Source organism: Catharus ustulatus, chromosome 1, assembly GCF_009819885.2.
Source record: "Catharus ustulatus isolate bCatUst1 chromosome 1, bCatUst1.pri.v2, whole genome shotgun sequence".
Lineage (NCBI taxonomy): Eukaryota > Metazoa > Chordata > Aves > Passeriformes > Turdidae > Catharus > Catharus ustulatus.
Genome location: NC_046221.1, coordinates 92,470,899 through 92,490,678, shown reverse-complemented (window position 1 = coordinate 92,490,678; position 19,780 = coordinate 92,470,899). Strand labels below are relative to the sequence as shown.

At 38.1% G+C, this 19,780-nt stretch overlaps 1 protein-coding gene across 4 annotated transcripts in view; it reads left to right on the top strand.

Moving 5' to 3' along the window:
* GALNT1 (polypeptide N-acetylgalactosaminyltransferase 1) overlaps positions 1-19,780 on the top strand; it is an 86,345-nt gene that overhangs the window by 17,212 nt on the left and 49,353 nt on the right. For 2 of the 4 annotated variants that reach the window (XM_033061616.2, XM_033061586.2), the window contains exon 2: positions 7,967-8,134. The gene's annotated coding sequence lies outside the window, so the exon portion shown is untranslated. Of the gene's footprint in view, positions 1-2,822; positions 2,843-7,966; positions 8,135-19,780 lie in introns of those variants that run through there. The other 2 variants (XM_033061596.2, XM_033061607.2) reach the window with 2 other exon arrangements.

Genomic DNA, 19,780 nt, shown 5'->3' with positions numbered 1-19,780 from the left:
TCACCTGAAGCCAGAAAAAGTTTGCCTGCTTTATTTTTCTAAGAAGAGAGGAATATTTTGTTGCTGTCGTTGTTTAAAGTGATCTTGCTACTCTTGCAAGTGAGAAATGATAGTCATTTGTCAGCTCAGCCAAATTTCAGATACTGTTGCAAGCAGCAGAGCTTTGCCTGGAGGCAGATGCATATATCCGAAACTAGAATTTCTGTGGGAGGGTTAGTATTTGTGCATGAAGACATATGCTCAGTCAAGCAGTTTGTTGGTTTGGGTATGTTTTCTCCTGTTGACACTGTCAGACAGTCTTACTGAAAAGCTTTAAATCTGGCAGAAGGCAGAAAACCATTCCCTCTTCACTATTTATTTCCCTCACCACAAAATTTTGTTTTAAAATAGAGCATTAATATTTTCAAAGGACTGAGTCCCTAGACCAGACTTTATTTTTTTCTTTTTCCTAGGGGAGGTTGTCTGTATTACTTCTGTGCCCTAGAGTAACTTTTTTTGGAGGCTTGCTTTTGTGAACTTTTGTAAACTTAACTGTTCCCTGAGTTAAAGTCCTCCTAATAAACAATGTGTTATTTTGGACTTTGGAGTTATGATACGCTTGCTCACCTCTTAAACAACTGTCTCTGCTGGTGGCTAATATTGCAATGTGTGATAATATAAGACTTAATAAAAGCTTGTGGACAAGAATACAATTTTCTCATTTTCCTCTTTGATTAACAAGTGCTAATTACATAGCGCAAGAAACTACTTCTTCCTGTTAGATTTATGAGGGGTTTTTTATAGTTTCATTTGGTTCCTAAGTTGGTAAATACATAAACAGCCTTTTTTAGCTCTATATAAGCCACAGATGATTTAATTTAGGAATCTAGTATTTATGTTTATATTTATTTAGCGATGAAGCTATAGAGCTGAATAGATGTGGCCTGTCTCAAGCCAGTGTGCTGCAAGAAATGATTTCTCAGTGTCCAAAGAGACGTAATTAGATGTTGTGGAGCAGTGGTTTTACTTTGGGAATTTTCTACCACTTAGCACTTGGTTTATTATCTTTGTGAGAAAATATTAATATCATTGATGCCCTTTGTAAATGTTGAGAAGCATTGTGTAAATGTGACATTTGCTTTTGCAAAGTTACTGGTTGATTTATTTCAAGTACTGCCTCTTGTGAATGGCAAGTCTTTGGATCTTGCTTAGTTACCTCCCCCTCCCACTTTTCTCACTGTAAGTAATGTGCTATAATTCCTGCTATAACACTCTGTGTGTGTGAACTCCAAAAATCTAAGCCTTTGATTAGAAGTAGAACAATTCTGTAGTTCTCTTTCTCTGCATATACGATAGAGTTGCTGTGACTTTTTTGTCCCGCAGTTGTTAACACTTGCAAACTGATCTCTTGGCCAATGGAAGGCAGAGGTTGTGGTTTTTTAAGCACCATTAAAACAATGTATTTGAATGTCTCTGACTTTGCATCCCTCTGATCATCTCTGAGGTAATGGGAAATATTGTAGTTATTTCGCTCTGTAGTTCCATTAGTAATTATCAGTGGAAAGGAATAAAATGGGTATGGGAATAACTCATACATTTTTTTTTCCTTAAAATCTGTTTTCTCGTGCCATCCACACCTGCAAGTTTTGTTACTATCTGGGTGTTTTGCATCAGATCAGAGAGGTTACAGATTATTAATTTCAAAATTAAACCTAGAATAAATCAGGCAGCTCTCCTGAAGCCCTCTGCATGCTGTTGAAAAGAGCATTGATCATAGGGCATGCAATTTTACAGAATGTAAAATTTATGAGGGCAACTGCCATTGATTTTAATGTAGTTATGTATTTAGCTATTTTGCATTCATTATTAAATAGGATGTTTTTACTCAGTAGGTCTGGAAACATTTAGTCTTTTCTCATGAGTTAGGGATGACTAGAAAATGTTAAAGCACCATATTTCTCAGCTGAAGAGACCCTCATTAATACGTTTGCCAGTGTGAATATCAATTTTTCTAGCAAAGAGCAGTATTCTGAAAATGGAAAGGGAGCCACATTTATAAAAACTAAGTGAAGAAATTCACATTGAGTATTTGGCTATGCAGATGCACACACCTATGGGGAGCTGGGGTTACTGCTGGTTTGTACCCTGGAGGAGCTGATGCTTCTGCCTGGCTGCTGCTGCTTGGTCTAAGGCTGCTGCCATGCTCGTGTGTTTGGAGCAAGGTGGCTTGATCTGTTAGAGTAGGTGATAACCGTCTGATGTCTCCTGAGCGTCGTGTGACTTGTGGCAAAGAGTTTCTGGTGAGGTCCAAAGTCGGTGCTCTTTACACAGGAAATATGTTGTCTATGGTGCTGAGGATGTGCCTCTGCTGCTGGTCTCACCTGAGCTCTTCCCAGCAAGAGGTGAGAGGACAAGGCTGGAGTTGAAATTGGTGAGGAAGGTGGAGTTTTTAGAGCAAAGTATAGCTCAGTCTTTGTTTTCATAGCCTATTACACTGGAAACATTAGTGGAAAACTACATTACCCACTCTTTATAAACAAACAATGCAAACGAAATACTTTAGTTGACACAAACATTAATTTTTTTTTGACTTCTGGATTTCTTCATAGTGAATGTTTTGTTAGTGGAAGGAGCTGAGAGGTGTCGAATGCATTTTTCACTGTGGCTCACATCCTCCATGCACACCAGTGCTGGTTGCTTTGCATACTTGTGAAACAATGAGGGTAGTGTTTCCTGGTGGCTGAAGAGAAGGTGCAGAGGGTGTCTGCCAGCTCTCAGCAGTCAACACACAACTCTTTGTTGATAGTCCCACTGGAGGCAAGCATGCCTGGATTGATGCTCTGTGCTCCTACTTAAAGCTGATGTAAGTTAATGCTATCAAAATAAACTGGTTTTGCTGATTGCCTTACTCTAATGTTTTTGAATCATGATAGTTAAGAAAGATTTCTGTCTTCGCAAACCTGCAGTGCTTCTCCTGATTTGTAAATAATTTTGGGTTTTGTCTTTTTTCTTTTTTTTTCCTTTTTTTTTTTCTTTCTCTTTTGGTTGGTTAAACAATCCTGTGTAGGTAGTTTGAATTATAGAAAAGTTTTTTCTTACAGTCCAAAGCAATTTAGTAATGATTCTGTATTTGACAGTATATACTTCACTGATGAGAGTAGTAGACTATCTTGTATTTTTTTTTTTCTGATCCTTTCCAGCAGTGTAGTACTCTCAAGCAACATGAAAATGAGCTTTTCAGTAGTCTTTTACAGTTGACTTCCAAAAATCATATTTACTGCAAAATACCTCTGTGGGTTCAATCCCTCTTGGTCCCTTTCACACACTGCTTGTATTGCTTTGAGTCCCTGTCCCCACTGGCAGCAGGAGGGCTGTGAGAGGAAGGTGCTGCTGCATTGTTTCCAAGGCTGAGTGTACCAGAATCATTCTTGGTTGGTGAACAACCTGCTAGTGAAGGCCAAGGATAGTAATGACATACTCTTTAGATGTCAGTCTGATCAAAGCAACTGTTACCTTGACAGTCTTTTCCTAAGTTTTGGGGAGATAATATGATAGCAGTGTGTACTTAACAGCTCTTAAACATAATACTTGTCTGTATGGTTTTGCTGATTCTAAAATAAATGATGCCTATGAATCTTTTTTTTTCCTTGACAAGTTGCATGCAGGAAAAAAAAATCTTTGGATTTTACCATTAAGAAAGATTTACTCAGAAGATTTTTTTTTCCCTTGCCGTCTTTCTGTATCAGATAAAACCATGGAGACTTATGGAACAAAACTGTGGTTGTTTTGTTGTACACTCTGGGGTTTTTTATGTATTTTTGGTCACTTCAAGAATAACAGGAAGATGATGTGGTTTTCTCAGTTTTACAAATCTGTTTTCTTCAGAGTTTAATGGCACCCTAATAATTTAATGCTTTTCTGTTTAGTCTCTTGCTCTGAGGTTTTTCTGACCTTGTACAGGGTCATACCACTGTATTGAGCTGGTAGGAAAAACAGTTGATGCAATGGACTTGGCTCCATATTTTATGGCACATGCATGATTTTGTGTGTGTGCGGAGGTGTTTCACCGAATACAAAAGAAATTGCACAGACTAGAAAGGTAATACATGTCTAAAAAATCATACAGTCAATGTGTGTTATATTTAGGAAGAGGTGAAAATGGTAAGTGGGGTGTGACGAGTAGGGATAGCTATTTCATTGGGCATAGATAGCTCTGCGTGATTGTTTCTGTTTTTAACACTAAATGTGTCAGCAGGAAGTTCTCTGCATAATAGGAATGTAAATATTGATACTATTCAGTATAGCCACTTGCTTAAATATGAGACAGTTATATTTTGCACTCTGCAAACATTGTGGCTGTGAATCTGGTCTGCGTATTAGACTGACTGGCTACAATTTGTTTTAACTGTTGCTGTTTTAGTTGTAAGTAGGACTACTAAGTAGGACTTACTCCAAGGCAAGGAACTTTTAGTGCCTCACACTCTTGATGGTGAGGGGGTGGGCAAAAAGCTGAGAGGGAGCATGGCCAGTTCAGCTAACCCAAAATGGCCAGAGTGATATTCCATACCACAAAACATCATGCCCAGTATATAAGCAGAAGGTGAGGGGGTGGGGAATTGGCCTGGGATACAAATGCAGGTTGTGTGGGGAGTGGTTTTGTTGATGGATGAGAAGCTCAGTATGCCCCAGAAATGCACACTCAGAGCCCAGAAGGATGACCATGCCCTGGGCTGCTTCCAAAACCGCGTGGGCAGCAGGGCAAGGGGGTGGGGCAGTCTCCCCCCTGCTCTGCTCTGGTGAGACCCCACCTGCAGTGCAGTGTCCAGCTCTGGGCCTCCAGCAGAGAAAACATGTGCACCTGCTGGAGGAGTCCAGAGGAGGGACACCAAGATGGTCAGAGGGCCGGAGCACTTCTGTGCAGACAGGCTGAGGGATTTGGGGCTGTTCTCCCTGGAGAAGAGAGGGCTCTGGGGAGACCTTAGACCTTCCAGTACCTAAAGGGAGCTAAAAGAGAGCTGGGGAGGGAATTTTTACAAGGACAGATAATTACAGGACAATGGATAATGCCTTTAAACTGAAAGAGGGTAGATACAGATTAGATATAAAAATAAACTTTGCTGTAGTGGTCAGGCACAAGAACAAGTTGCCCAGAGATGTTATGGATAGCCTGAAAGTACTCAAGGCCAGTTTGGATGGGGCTTTGAGCAGCCTGCTCTGGTGGAAGGTGTCCCTGCCTGTGTGGGGGTTTGGAACTGGGTGGTCTTTAAGGTTCCTTCCAATCCAAACCATCCTATGATTCTGTGAAGATCAGAAATGCATAATCAAGGCAATGTAATATCCTCTATAACAGGAAGCTTGTGGACTGGAGAAAGACACGTGTGATACTGTTACAGAGCAAGCTAAGGAAATATGGCCTAGATAAAAATGCTATTTTGGGATGTGTGTAAACTCATTAGGTTAACAGTAGCCAGAGGTTTTTCCAGTAGTTCTTATTCAGCAAGGAAAGCATATTGTATGGGATTTTGTATAATTATTTCAGTTTACTATTCTTGCTCATACTGGCTAATTAGCATATGGGTATGAAATCTAAAGACAAGATGTGTTTGGGAATAAATGCAGTTACACAAAGGTGGGGTGGCAATTCAGGAAAATCTTAAATGTTGGAAAAGTGGCCTGGGAGAATAGGATTTGATTTAGAGCAGTAAGTGGAATACTTTACATTTAGGTCAAAATAAAATTAAGGACATCTGTTAAGTTCCTCCTGCCACCCCATTCCTCACCATGGATTATAAAATGAGAGCCAACACTGCAGTATGATTGACAAAGAAGAATTGTGTGCATGTATTGGCATGACTAATTGGTGGTATAATCTGGAGGATGTGGAGTTGAACCTTTGCTTTGTTCTATATTGTGAAATTCAAGTACTGTGTCTGTTTTGGCCATTGTACTTCAAGAAAGATATAGGCACACTTAATTTGCCTCAGGAGTGTAACGACTGATGATTTAGAAAGGTGCTATGTGCAGAAGGAATGATTGAATTGGCATTTTTGTAACCCAAAGAAGAGATCAAGGGAAATCATAAGCTTTTAAGTGTGTGGAAGCTCACTACAAATAAGTGAACATCTACCCTTGGTAGCTGTGCCTTGCTTACTAATGGCAACCTGGGCCATTCCCTGTGTGTCCTCCTCTCACTGTTTGGCTTTTGGTTTTGTGTTTTATAAGGACTATTTCCAGTCAGTATCTGGACAGCACTGAACAAAGAGCCTGAATCTTAGGATTCTTTGAAGAAATATATAAATTAGCATAATCACTACAGTAGGGCTCTTCATCTAACCAGACAGTCGTAGAAAGAGATACTTAAGTTTAAACTTCAGTGCAGATAGAAGAAAATTTGCTCCCAGACTTGCCAGCCACTTGGCCAGTAACGGACCTGTATCCCCACTGGTAAAAATGGATAGTGTTGTCCACCCACCTCTGTAAGGCACCTGAGTTTTAGTGAAGAAAATGCTACACAAAAGGTTAATTTAACATAAGCAACACTCATATCTCTTTTTTTGTGTTTGTATCGGATGTTACAGTGCAGTGTGTAGAGCCTAGTCAGATATATCATGGAAATCTTTTTGACCTCTTGAAGGCAACAGCTGATTTGCTTTGATAAAGGAGGTTGTGTCTCTTCAGAATTGTCATAATCTTTTATATTGGCATGTTTAGAAAAGAAACAAATATGATTTATGTAGGTTTCCTGTTGGATACATCTTGGATCATATTTTCTAGACTTTGAAACCTCCCTATTTTTTCAGATTTGGTAAAAATTTTGAGATCTTTAGCCAGTTTCTACTAATAATCAGACTTTAAGCCAAGACATTTTCCCCTTCCACTTTGGTATGCAAAAAAGGGGAAACTGCCAAGTAATAGACTTATTTTACCCACTTCAGTATTGGGGTAATAATTAATAAACACCTTTTCTATCACTGCCAACCATACTGTGATGTTATGTTACCATGGTATCAACATTTTTTTTTTCTCCCTTGTACAAAGTTTTTCATCTGTACAGATATATAGTGATAACAGTTTAAACAGCATAGCAAGGAACTTGAGTAACTTAGTAGATAGAATAGGGCAAGTGCAAGATACAAACTTGAATATATATGGCAAATATTACCTAAGTGTAGACAAATTTCAATTGCACTAAAATTTGAGCAAATCTGCCTTGAATGTTAAGACACATTCTTTACTTTTCAACTGCTTAGAATTTCCTTCAGACATTGCTCTATTGACTGGGCAAAGGCAGAGATTTGAAGGAATTCATTCAGTATTGCTAAAGTTTTAACAAATAAGACTTGGAAAGGCTCAGGCATCATTTTTCGGGTGTCACTTTTTTCCTAGAAGTGAAAAAACGTTGCTTCTTAGCGTCAAGTCTGTTACTGTAATAACACCTTTTTTTGCAAAAGCTGTCATTATAAATGCTAATGTTTAACTTGTGGGTGAGAGATGAAAGAATGTAAAAACCCCTACGTCTATAAACTAGAATATGTATAGGAAGATTTAGTCCAAAAGAGTGATCATCTGGGGAACTGCTCATGTGAATGTGTGCTGTTTTTTGAGGAGGCTGTTTTCTTGCCTTTTTGAGAACAATTCATAGTTTGTTGTGCTAAGTATTCATGATTGGATAGAGGACGACATATATAGAACTCAAAAATAGATAACAGCTTATTTGGGAGGACAGGCAGTCCTCCCACTTAAATCATATCATCTGGAAGGCTAAAAAATGTTGATGACTTGTTCCACCTCTCCGCTCTTCCCTGCATATGTTGTTTTCCTCACAAGCACAGTTCACTGCCTCTTTTTAGAAACAGTCTTTGACTCCTTCTCCCTTGCATGGGATTTTAAATTTTGAAATTTTAAATGGGAAACTTTCCTCCCCTTCCACCTCAAGCTCTGCCAGAACTGAGCTAGGGACTTATCTGAATTTCTGTTTTTCCTTTAGGACAGCCTTAAGACCTTGCTGGTGGAATACCTCTTTTGCTTCTCCGTGTGTGTCGGAATGGCCTAGGCCAGTCTGTTGGTTCCTGCCACAGGTGCACTACAGAAATGTGTTGGGATTTGGCCACCAGTGCTAGTGGACCATCCACATGGCTGTAAACCTGCAGAGGAGGTGAGTTCAAAATATGTTCCAGGAATTTTTGATGTTTTGGTCAGGTCTGTCTGCTTTGGGCGTGTTTCAGAGCAAAGGGAGCGCTTAATGACTGCATGTGTGCTTTGTCACTGGATTGCACTGGGTTTGTGTGGCAAGGTTTTGCTAGTGATTTACTTTGAGAAGTGTCTTCTCTGAGAAGCTGCTAGAAACTTCGCCTGTGTCCAATGGAACCAATGCCAACCATCTCCCAGAGGGAGCTGCCCCTGGTCAAGCCGAGCCCATCACTTAGTGGTAGAGTCTCTGGGGTGCTGTATAGGAAACCCATACTGGAACAGTGTGTTCCTGAAGGACTGCACTCCATGGAAGAGACCCATGCTGGAGCAGTTCATGAAGAACTGCAGCTCCTGGGAAGGACTCAGGTTGGAGAAGTTTGTCAAGGGCTGCTTCCTGTGGGAGCAGGGGAAAAGTGTGAGTAATCCTCCCTCTGTAGAGGAAGGAGGGGCAGAGCCAGGATGCGATGAAGTGAGTGTAACCTTCATTCCCTGTTCCCCTGTGATGCTAGAGGGAGGAGAAGGTTGAGAAAACTGGGAGCAAAGTTGAGCCTGGGAAGGTGGGAGGAATGTTTTTTAAAGATTTAGTTTTATTTCTCATCCTACTCTGATTTGATTGGTAATAATCTGAACCTGGTTTCCCCATCTTGAGTCTGTTTCACCTGTGATGGTGGGAGATTTCTCCCTGCCCTTATCTTGACCCACAAACCCTTTGTTATATTTTCTTTCTCTTGTCCTAACCTAACCCTTGTCCAGCTGAGGAGGGATGGGACCGTGACTTTGGTGGGCACCTGGAATCTAGCCAGGGTCAATAATCCACATGCATATTCCATATTTTATTGTTCCTTCAGCTGTTTGTTGGACCAGTTCAGTTGTCTGCAGCTATTAAACAAGTATCCATAAGAATTCCTTTAGATATTAGTGCAGACCTAATTAAACTGTTACTCTGGTTCTTTCTGAGTATTGGGAAGCATAGTATCCAAGGGGATTAAGGACCTCATTATTAGTTTTCCTAAATTCACCTTTACCCTCTCAGTATATCTTGATAAGAGCTATTTAATCCAGTGAACGGGAATTCAGATCAACTTTCCATCCAAATGACCGAAGAAAGCCTGAGTTTTATTTTCTGTGTTTCTACAACAAACACAGTACCCTTATAGCATCCTTGTCAGACATAAAAAGATGATTTATTAAACTACCACTGTGCAGTCATTGGCTGTGCAGTGAAGTGTTTAACAAATGAGTATTCTTGTAGCCTCCGCTGTATGTGTATCTCCTATGCTTTTTTAAAGCTTGATTGAAGCAAGATGGAGAAGCAAAGTTTAATGGGATGGACAGGCAAAGATGTGGTGTGACAGGTCCGTTTCCTTTGGCAGAAAAGTTTAACCAGTGCAGTTGTATTTATTGTGTTAAATGGTGTCCTGCACTTGGAATCATTGGTATTGACCTTTTGTGCTAATTTTTCATCCTGTTTTTTTTTTTCTTTCCTGAGACCTATTAGCAGTTTTCACAGATTGGTTTTCACAGACTGAGTTCTGAAGGATTCTTTGGGTCCAATTCTGAAGTTCAGGTTCAGCATGGTAAAATGGGAAAAGTGTTTTTGATGTTTGAGTGGGACCTTTTCCAGTCAACTTCAAAAGATCTAATGTGTATCTTAAATTCAGTCCTTCAAAGGCATAATTGGAAGAAGTATCAGTATAGGGGAGAGGAAAAAGTATATCCAAAATTGCTCCTAATATTCTGCAGCAATAGAGGCTGCTAAGAAAAAAAATCTAGGGTAAAAAAAAAAGTAGAGCAAATTTTTTACTCTTTTGGTCACTCAAGTGGTATCTTGTCTGATTTTTTTCATGGTAGCCCAATCACTTCTTCTGTGGTTGCTGACTAATGTTGACTTTAATGAGATCACAGACTTGAGTAGAAATAACTTCTTTTGGGGAGAATACCTGATTGGTCTGTGTCTGCACTGAGAGACTGATGTGGCAGAACACAATTGTTCTTGATTGTTTTTCAGTTATGTCAGTTCTCTGACATTAAGTTTCTTCATTGCTGTGTAGATATTTGCTGGCAGAGCAGAAGGCTGGCATGTTGGAGTAGCAGCTACTTACACGGTAATAGTGTGCTGATAAATCTTGAACCATGGTCTGGCTTCTAAGGCATGTCTACTCTCTCTTGTAAAGATTCTAGAGCTTTCAGAGAAGATGAAAATCTTTCAGAAAAGGTATTGAAGAGTAGTTTTAAATGTCTTGGAGCACAGAATTTTAGAAGGTGTATTAAAAATATCTGATCTCTGATTTAATTTAAATGCTAACAGTGATTTTATTTCTCAAATTCTGTGATTTTCAATTAATATATAGTAGAATTTCCAAAACAGTTCCATCATATTCCTTTCTTTAATGATTTCTGACAGATTGACGTTTTTTATGGTGACCTGTTTGTCTCTTGGCTTCTAGTCAGGAATTAATCTTGATTTATAAAAAGGCTCAAGTTTTATATCTTCAAAAATCATTTGATGTCAAATTAAATGCACTAGCTGTTTTTTCATGAAGTGCCTGACAGTTTTGGGGTGGGGGGGAGGTGGGGCGGGCAGAAAGCAGAGTAAAAAGTACCAAAGTATTGAAGAAATTTAAGCAATTCACTGAAGTCTGATGCATACATGCCATAGTGAATGTTCTGCTGATTGTTTTCCCTATGCAACTATGCAGAAAATTGTTATTCATCACACTTAAATGTGACTGGGGAAACAAGTGAACTCTTCCACAAAATAATCTTTCTGCCTCAGATTGCATATCCCACTCTTCAGATTTCCCTGGACTGCTGTACAGCACAACAAATCAAAAAATCTAAATTGTATCTGGTTTTTTTTTTTTACATTACTGATACATTTTCTATATCTTGATATGACTATTTTATTTAAATTTCTCAAACTAGGATGAAAATTTACAAGTTAGGTCAGATGAAAAGCATGTTTTGGAATCAGTAGCTTTAAGAGTATAGTCTTGAAATTAATGTCTGAGTGAATCTGCCATTTTTATTTCTAAGAAATGTTTAAGAAATAAAATTCAACAACATTTGAAAAGCATTTATTACAGAATGTCACATTTTCTTTTCAAAATGACCTTGTTTAAATAATTTCCATGGTCTAAGTGAAAATTATCTAAAGTTTTATTGATTTTTGTTTTTCTAGCATTTTTCCCATAAATCTACTCAAAGCGTGGTCAGTTCATTCTTTTTTTTTAAAAAAAGTGCAGAAACTTGAGGCTGTTAACATAGTAAGAGTTTTGTTTCTGTAGAACTCAATTTATCCTTTCCCTAGTGCTGCTTTTGACCAAATATGAACTTGAAAGTAAATTTTTATATTTTTCAATGAAGTATGGGAAGAAGTTACGTACATGATCAATTAAGATCTCTGTGGTTTGGACCTTATTTTTCTACTTTTACAATTACAGAAACATGTTTAATGGATGGGCAGATACTGTGTGCCCCAGGCTTTTTGAATCATATAGACTGCTTTATATTTCTTAGGTGAGTTCTTCTGCCGCTTTCTCCTCCTCTTCTTCTACAGTCTTGAGTCCAGCGGTAGCAGAGAGTTTTCTGTCCTGTCTCTACATTACAGTAATTTCATGATTATAAGCCGCACTGAGTATAAGCCTCACTTCCGGGTGTCAGCAACTTTTCATTCTTTGTCCACACATAAGCCGCACCTGATTATAAGCCGCACGTTACAATACAGAGTGTGATAAAAGGTATCTATTCTATCACCATCTGTTCAGGGTGGGGGTAGTGATCCTTATCTCCACAGCAGATAATCTGCTAATGGGCCATCCATTGAAACCAGGCAGGGCATTGTTCTTTATCTTTTCACAACCCATCCTTCCTCCAGCGAGTCATTTTCTGCTAATGGCCCATTGAGTCCCACTGTGGGACTGATAAAATTACTGCATCCCATTGAAAGTTGCTCCAGCCAGGGGAAAGAGCCCAACATTTCTTACCAAGATAAAAACAGAAGTTTTGGGATACTAAGGGAGCCCCTTTCTCCACTGGACTCCAGAAGAAAACCGGATTTCTCCACATCACCACTGGACCTCCAGAGGGAAACTGCACCTTCTACAGGAGCACTGCTCCAACTGAATCACATCTGTCACTGCAGGAGGATGCAGCCACCATTTAATGGGACTGCTACCAACGCCCTGCCTGATGGGGTGCCAGGTTGTACTCTGACTTTGTCAGGGTTTGGAGTTTGTTTCTTTGTAGTACTGTATTTCTATTTTAATTTCCCTACTAAAGAACTGTTATTCCTAATTCCCGTATTTTTGCATGAAAGCCTCTTGATTTCAAAATTCTAATAATTTGGAGGGAGGGGGTTTACATTCTCCATTTCAAAGAGAAGCTCCTGCCTTTCTCAGCAGACACCTGTCCTCCAAAATAAAACAGCAACTTTTCGTTCTTTGTCTGTATATAAGCCTCACCTGATTATAAGCTGCACTTTGGGTTCGGACCAAAATTTTAGTCAAAATCATGCGGCTTATAATCATGAAATTACTGTTATCTTATATTTGATTGGTATGGTAGCAAACTAGGAGATGCAGAGGTAGGAGCAATGGGGTAGGGAGGGGCATCTGCTTGCAGGGACCTGAATTGGTCATAACTCGCCTTCCTGTCAGATTAAGGGATAGTTTGTTTGCTTGAATAGCAAAGGGGAAAAGGCCCTGAAAAGGAAAGGGAGAATATATCAGTGTGAAACCAACCCTTAACAAGCCTTTGTTCAAAATGGGCAGTACTGACATCTCTGTGAATTCTCTTGTGATGTCAGGCATCACAGGCCAGCATACAAACCTCTATAGCTCACCTGAAGACTGAATTCTAGAGTTTAGACTTGGTTCCTGTGGAGATATCAGTACCAGTGCTGAATACCAAGGTGCCACATGGGCAAAGATCCAGGACTCTAGTCCTGAAGAAGAGCCATTGTTATATCTGCTTGCAAACTGTTCTAGCAACTTCTCCCTATCGGTTTCTTCTTGCCTTGTCCAGTCTTGAAAATGTTATCAAATTCTAAAGGACTTCCAGAACACTGCATTTATTATTCTGTCTTTTTAGCCTTTTATCTAAGAGTTCTTTTCTTCTTGTTCACCTCATTAGTGTAGAACCCAAAATATGGATATTGCCTACTTCAGAAATGAACTTTACATGGAAAAATTTGAATCTCGTGGTTGAAAAATATCTCATGGTTGTTCTTTTTATACTGTGTGTACATTTGCATGGATTAACAACTGAAATAAAGGACTTATTAGTGTGGTATTTCTCAAATTTGTGTTGCCAGTGATCTCTGAAAAGACAGAATTAAGAAAAACTGCATCTAAAACAAGTCTAAGGGGGAAAGGGAAGGATGGATGTGAAGAATTTTCTCTTTAGTGCAATACTGTGTGCGTTAATTAAGTACAAAACAGTTGTTAGCAGCAGAAGTTACCTGCTGAGCACACAGCTTTGTGATGTGAGAACAGGCTCATCCGGGAATGTATGCTTAAGAACTGTATGGCCTTTCTCTATAAACGCAGCCTTTTTTCCTCTCTGGGTAGACGTTTTATTTGCCTACAGATATAAATCAAAGGAGCACAAGTTTTTGGGAGAAACATTGCAAAGATTTCATGTATCCCAAAATATGACAATGCTAGCTTTTCTTTTTTTTAATCTCTATCTGATCTTTTCTTTCTAGAGAAAGAGAAATACGCATATGTTCTGATTTTTTTGTTTTGTTTTTGGGTTTTGGGGTTTTTTTGTTGTTGCTAGACTTTTGTGGTTGGAGATCTGATGTTTTCTCTGTATTGCCAAAACTGTTTAGCCCTGCAAAACTGCTGACTTATTTTGATTAGAATTTGGGTGTTTCCCTAGACATGATGAGGTGTGGTACTTTTTGATTTTTATTTTAAACTATCTGCAGTGCCACTTTTAAAGGAATGGGGAGTAAGACTTGTTAACTTGTTTGAATTCTTTGCCATTCTTCATTTACCTGCTGTAGTAGAACACACCGTGTGTTAGGTGGTTGTCACCAGTATGTTTTCAAATTATATATCCCAATTCTTCAGGTCTTCACAGTAGTCACATGTGTTATCCTTGCAGCAGTTTTTAACTTGATATCTGCCTGTATTTGATTTTTTTTGTCAAGTTCTGCTGTTACTCTAGGCAGAATTCAACCAGCTTCTCTGTGATAAATACCTTATAGCCCCAGCATGTATGATGAATTTTTCTTTACCTGTGCTTTTTTTCAAAGCTTTTCTTCTAAAACACTATTTTGAATATTTTCTACATATACTGAAGGCAGAGAAAGAATGTTCCTCAAAGTCATTTGGTATTTCTTCAATTTTCCCTGCTGGATTTTTAACCTACACTAGAAAGTTTTCAGAATTAGATGTTTCTTGCACTTACATAAGGCTGATTGAATCTATTGACTGCAATTTACCCAATGTTTCCAGAAGTCTCTTATATAATACTTTTTTCCTCTAGTTAGCTGACTCTGCTTTTCTTTAAATCAAATTATTGCCCATTAGTGATTCATCTTTAATGATGGCTATTTGCCTGTGCAATTTTCTGCCATCTTTAAAAGTGTTTGAAGAATTAATGAACAATTTTATTCCACTCTAGCTTGTGACTTTGATACATACATAAAAAATAATCAGAATCTTTATGGAGATTTCATATTTTTGAACATTTGAGACTTTACTTGAAAAAAATAATTTCTTACAACCTACAAGGAAGGTGTCAAGGATGTCTTATATGAGATTTAGTCACTTGGTTGTTCAAAGCCTGCATAGGTTTTTGTCTGTGAAAAATATGTAGCCAGTTTTTTAACTAGTGATGGTGAACTCACCTGACCTTCAAGTAGTGAAAGATTTCTCCTTGAACTTTGTACAGTAATTTCACTACTATAAGGCACACCGGATTATAAGGCGCGCGTCCAGGTTGGCAAGTTGCCGAACTTTGTCCATATATAAGACGCACCGGTGTATAAGGCTCACCTTTTTTTTTGCAGTGGGGATCCGTGTGCAACAAAGTAACAAATTAGTAATGGAGTCTCACTATTGTGGGGTTTACTGGCAGGTGCTCAATTTGCAAACATTTTTCACAGATTGGCATAGCCTTTAAACACAGCCCCAGGCACCCTCCCTGTGTGTAGGCCCTGGCACTCCTGCTCGTCCCCGGCGCCGGCTGACGCAGCTCTCGCAGCTGGCACGGCTTGGCTCGCAGCTCGCACTTCCGGGTTGGCAAATTTCTGAACTTTGTCCATATATAAGGCGCACCGGATTATAGACGCACTTCCTGGTTTCGATCAAAATTTTAGTCAAAAGGGTCCGCCTTATAGTCGTGAAATTACTGTAATTCTTTCATACTGACGCCTGAGTTTCTAGTTTTCTTCTCTTCTAAATTAATAGCAGAATAGGAAGTAAATTTGAAACCCTTTTGCTTATTTCCTCGAAATACTTCAAAAGGAAATTCTACCTGACATTTTTGAGTGTTGACATGTGCAGACTGAAGAGAGTATAATCTGCAGAAAATTCTGTTATTTGACACATTCGTTTGAAGAGTGACCTATTGATAAGGATACTATCCATTTTAGTTCAGTCTCACCTGGTAAATTCAGAGTTTGCTCTTAGACATTCAATGTAGAACTTTTAAAACATTTTGGAAGTCAATTTGATTTTCTGAACCATGCAGAAACATTGTAAGGGAAGATGGAAAATATGAGTATTGAGAATATGAAACAGCTTACTGTAGTTTTACTTCCACATAATCTAATCTAGTGCATATTATTTCTTAAAGACACTTTCTCACACTATGACATTTTTTTCAGATTGAATTTTAACTTTAGAAGAAGTCCTGTCAGGTAACCTATTCTACTTACAGCTCATCTTACTACTTACATCACTTGCCAAGTTATTTAAAATAAATTTTGGAAATGTATGAATTCTTGATTATTAGAAATTCTTGCCTGCTTGCATGCTTTGTTTCTTAGGCAACCTATGCCTTGTAAGGCCACGTGATGCTGCTTTTGGCTAGAAGCCTTCATGCTGTGTTGCATCCTGTCATAAGACTGAGTACCTAAAACGTGGAGGACATGTGGAGGTGTTTACAGCTTTCCCTTGCAGACAGCTAATAGTGTACTAATAGCCTGATCTCTGCTACTGTGACACTACTCCACTGCATTATAGATTTTGGATAGTTCATCTTTTAATTTCCTAAAAGACTGTTTAGATCCAATAGGGAGCTTCAAATTACTTCGTTTTAAGCTGTTACTTCTGAGTAATGGTAAACTTGCACAGTCTGTACCTCGCATGACAAATTGTTTTTCTTGAGGAAATGGAGGTCCTCACCTAGAACGCCTGTGTTGATGTGACCTCAATTTTTCTCTAAAAGTCCTGTAGTGTTGGGGTTGAAAGACCAGCTAACACAGCTCTTCAGGGAGTTATTAAAGACTGGAGTCAGTTTATAGCTCTGGGATGCTGATCGGCAAGAGTGTTGCTGTGCTGAAAAAGCTAAGTGCTGGGTCACCATCTGTGAATCTTCCAAAAAGAAAAACTATTCCAGTGGTTCTAGTCCACTTCAGGCTTCTAGGCTGCTGTGAAGGGTAGCAGAAGGCTCAAATAGGTCTTACTGATGCATCTTCAGCCATTAATTATTGCATGTCAAGGGTTTATGAGCTCAGTGTTTAAATCACCTCTTGCTGCTGTTAACAACAAAAGCTTTTCACTCATGAATTGCTCATTGTCTTCATTCTGCCTCTGATACTCAGTGATGAAAATACTGCCTGTATTCTCAAGCTGACTGTTTCTCTTAGTCAAGCACCCTCCTAGCCCTCCCAGAGTGTGCATGCTTAGTAGCTATGGCTTGGAAGAGGAATGTTTGCTCTGTGTCAGCATCTGAGGTGTCAGTAACCCAATTTAAGACTGCAGTTGTTTCAGGAAAAGAAATAACTGTCTTTTGGTTTATAAGTCTGCTTTCCAAAAAGGATTGTCTATTCTGCACCTGTCACAAGAGGCAATTCTGCTGTTCAGTCTAAGAGGTAAAAGATTTGAATGGTAGTGATTTGAACTTACTTGCCAGGACTGTAACAGCCAGTAACTTAATGCCCATGCAGACACCTGCTTCTCTTTGCTTCAGGGTGTTATGTATCTGTGCATTCATTTTCTTATGAAAGTTGCAGTTAACCTGGGCTAATGGTGTAATCCAAATATTTGAAGCAGTTCTGTAAAAAGATTTCTAGTTGTTTTTTTGTTATCGGATTGGCAATATTAAGTAATATGGTCTGATTTCTCACTGGACATAATGGAAGTATATTTTAAATTTTAGAGTAGTTGAGGGAATGGGAATGTGGGAAGAATCCTTGAATGAGATGTCTGCTTTTAGATAATTTTTATTCAACCTGTAGAACAACAGAGAAATGAAGTTGTTGCCTCAGACATTTGAAATCTACTTCAAAGTCATGGAATAGACATCTAGTGAATCTCAGCTGATTATATGACAGCAGTAGGCTTTGTACTTTTATTGTGTTCTTAATTTCCAAATTTTAGCTATCCTCTTGAGCTCTTTCAATATTTATAGTGATATTCTGATAGGGAATATTTCATTTCCCTCCTGGATCAATTGATACCTTTTCTTGCATAGCAAAAATTGCTGTGAAAAAAGAATGTAATCCAAAATCTGTGCGTTGGATTGGTTTGAACTTCTATTATTTGATTAAAATATTGTTCATCTGGTCTTTTGAAACCTTGGCCACTGCAGTTGTTTCCTGCAAGCAAGACAGGGTTTTCTTAAAGTCAAACTAAAGAGGTTTGACTATGGCTTAGAAAAAGTGTAAATTAAGTGATTTCAAAGGCTTTCATTTGAGCAATTGTGTGAATAATCTTTTGTTCCAGTCTCAAAAATGCTGTATTGAGGGAATTTGGTATATTTACAAACTCATTTGAGAAATCATTAAGCACTGATTTGCGAAATTATAAATTATTTTCAGAAGTTCAGTGACTATAGTTGTTTCTGAAAACTATAGGTACCAAAATAGCATTGTATATTCAATTAACTTTTTTGCATTAACTAAATAATTTGTTTTAAAAGCTAAACTTTTTAAAACCATTTTTTTTTTCAATTCAGAAATGCTATTTCCTTACTATGCAGAAATATTTAGAACTAATCATAAAAGTTAAGTAAAGACTACTTGGGTGAGAAGGTACCTTCCAACCTGACGTATTCTATGATTCTGTGATTGCAAATAGAGAGAATCAGAGGTTCAGGTACACAGTCAAATAGCTGTAAACACAGCTGTAAACAGTTTGACAGAATTGTGGTTGGAGTGCAAAACTGTTGTTCCATTTTTGGTATTGTTTTGCTATGTGATGAAAGATTTTAATCTCACAAGAGCTTTTACTTTTGTAAGCATAATGATGCATTCTATTAATTTGTAGGAAAGGAGGTATGAAGCAATAGAGTTCTGCCTCTGTGTATGAAGTTCATCCTTTGTTTTCAACTGTAGCCAGCTACTTCTTGTTATTCACCCTTTATTCCAAGAAACATAATTTTAGTGCTTTATGAAATAATTTTAAAATAATTTAAAAATAAATAAATAATAATTTAAATAAATAATAATTTATTTAATAATAAATAAATAAAATTATTTTATGTCTTAAGAAACATAATTGAAGTCTTTCTTCAAATGGTCAATTAAAAAACTGAGTTAGGAATTTGAAAGTTGCTTTTGCGTTAAAAGTGTAGTCTTCCTACACAGAGTGAGAAGAATAGAAATTTATTTTACTGACCTACATTTCTCAGATTTTTCTGAAGTTCAGGCTTGCTTTTAATGAATTGTTTTCATACTGTTCAGACTAGTATGATCTGCTTTCTCTCATCACCTCCTCAGAACTTACCTGCTGAATTGTACTGAGCAGATGAATACTAAAACCTTTCAAAATCCATTAAATGAGCATAACTCCATGAAGTATTCTTCTCTTATATTAACTTCTGCGAAGAAGAGTACTGGCATCCTCAAACTCTTTAGTATTATTTTTGCCTGTTGAAATTTACTTTGTGTACTTGGAAAAAGATGAAGAATAACCTGTTTTCCACAGATGATGGCTGACCTAATTTAAATGGCTTTTTATCACTTGCTTTTCATGGCATTGAAAGGTAGTGCTTTGTTTATCCTCAAACTGACCTGTTTACTGATGTTCTGATGATAATGAGCTCTCTGCAAACAAGTACTAGAACCAATTTAGAGCATGGGCAAGTAAAAAAGAAAAATAAAACAAAACACATTAGCCCAGTAGAAAAAGTAGTTCTGAAACCTGACTGTAGTGTTGACATCACTTCTAATTTCAAATATAGATGTAACCAATGGGATTGGACTCATTAATTGTTCAGATATACAGTCTTGTAGACAATGCTGACAACAATTTGCATTGGCTCCGTTTTTTAGAAGTTTACTCAAAAATCTGTACACATGCCTTTTATGTTACCTTACAATACACCAGTTTTTCTCCCTCGTTTCTAAGTAGACTAAGAAGCTGAAAATTCAGTTTTTGTAAGCCATCAATCTTTCCTTAGATGCTGTTCAATTAACAATTTTCCATTTGGT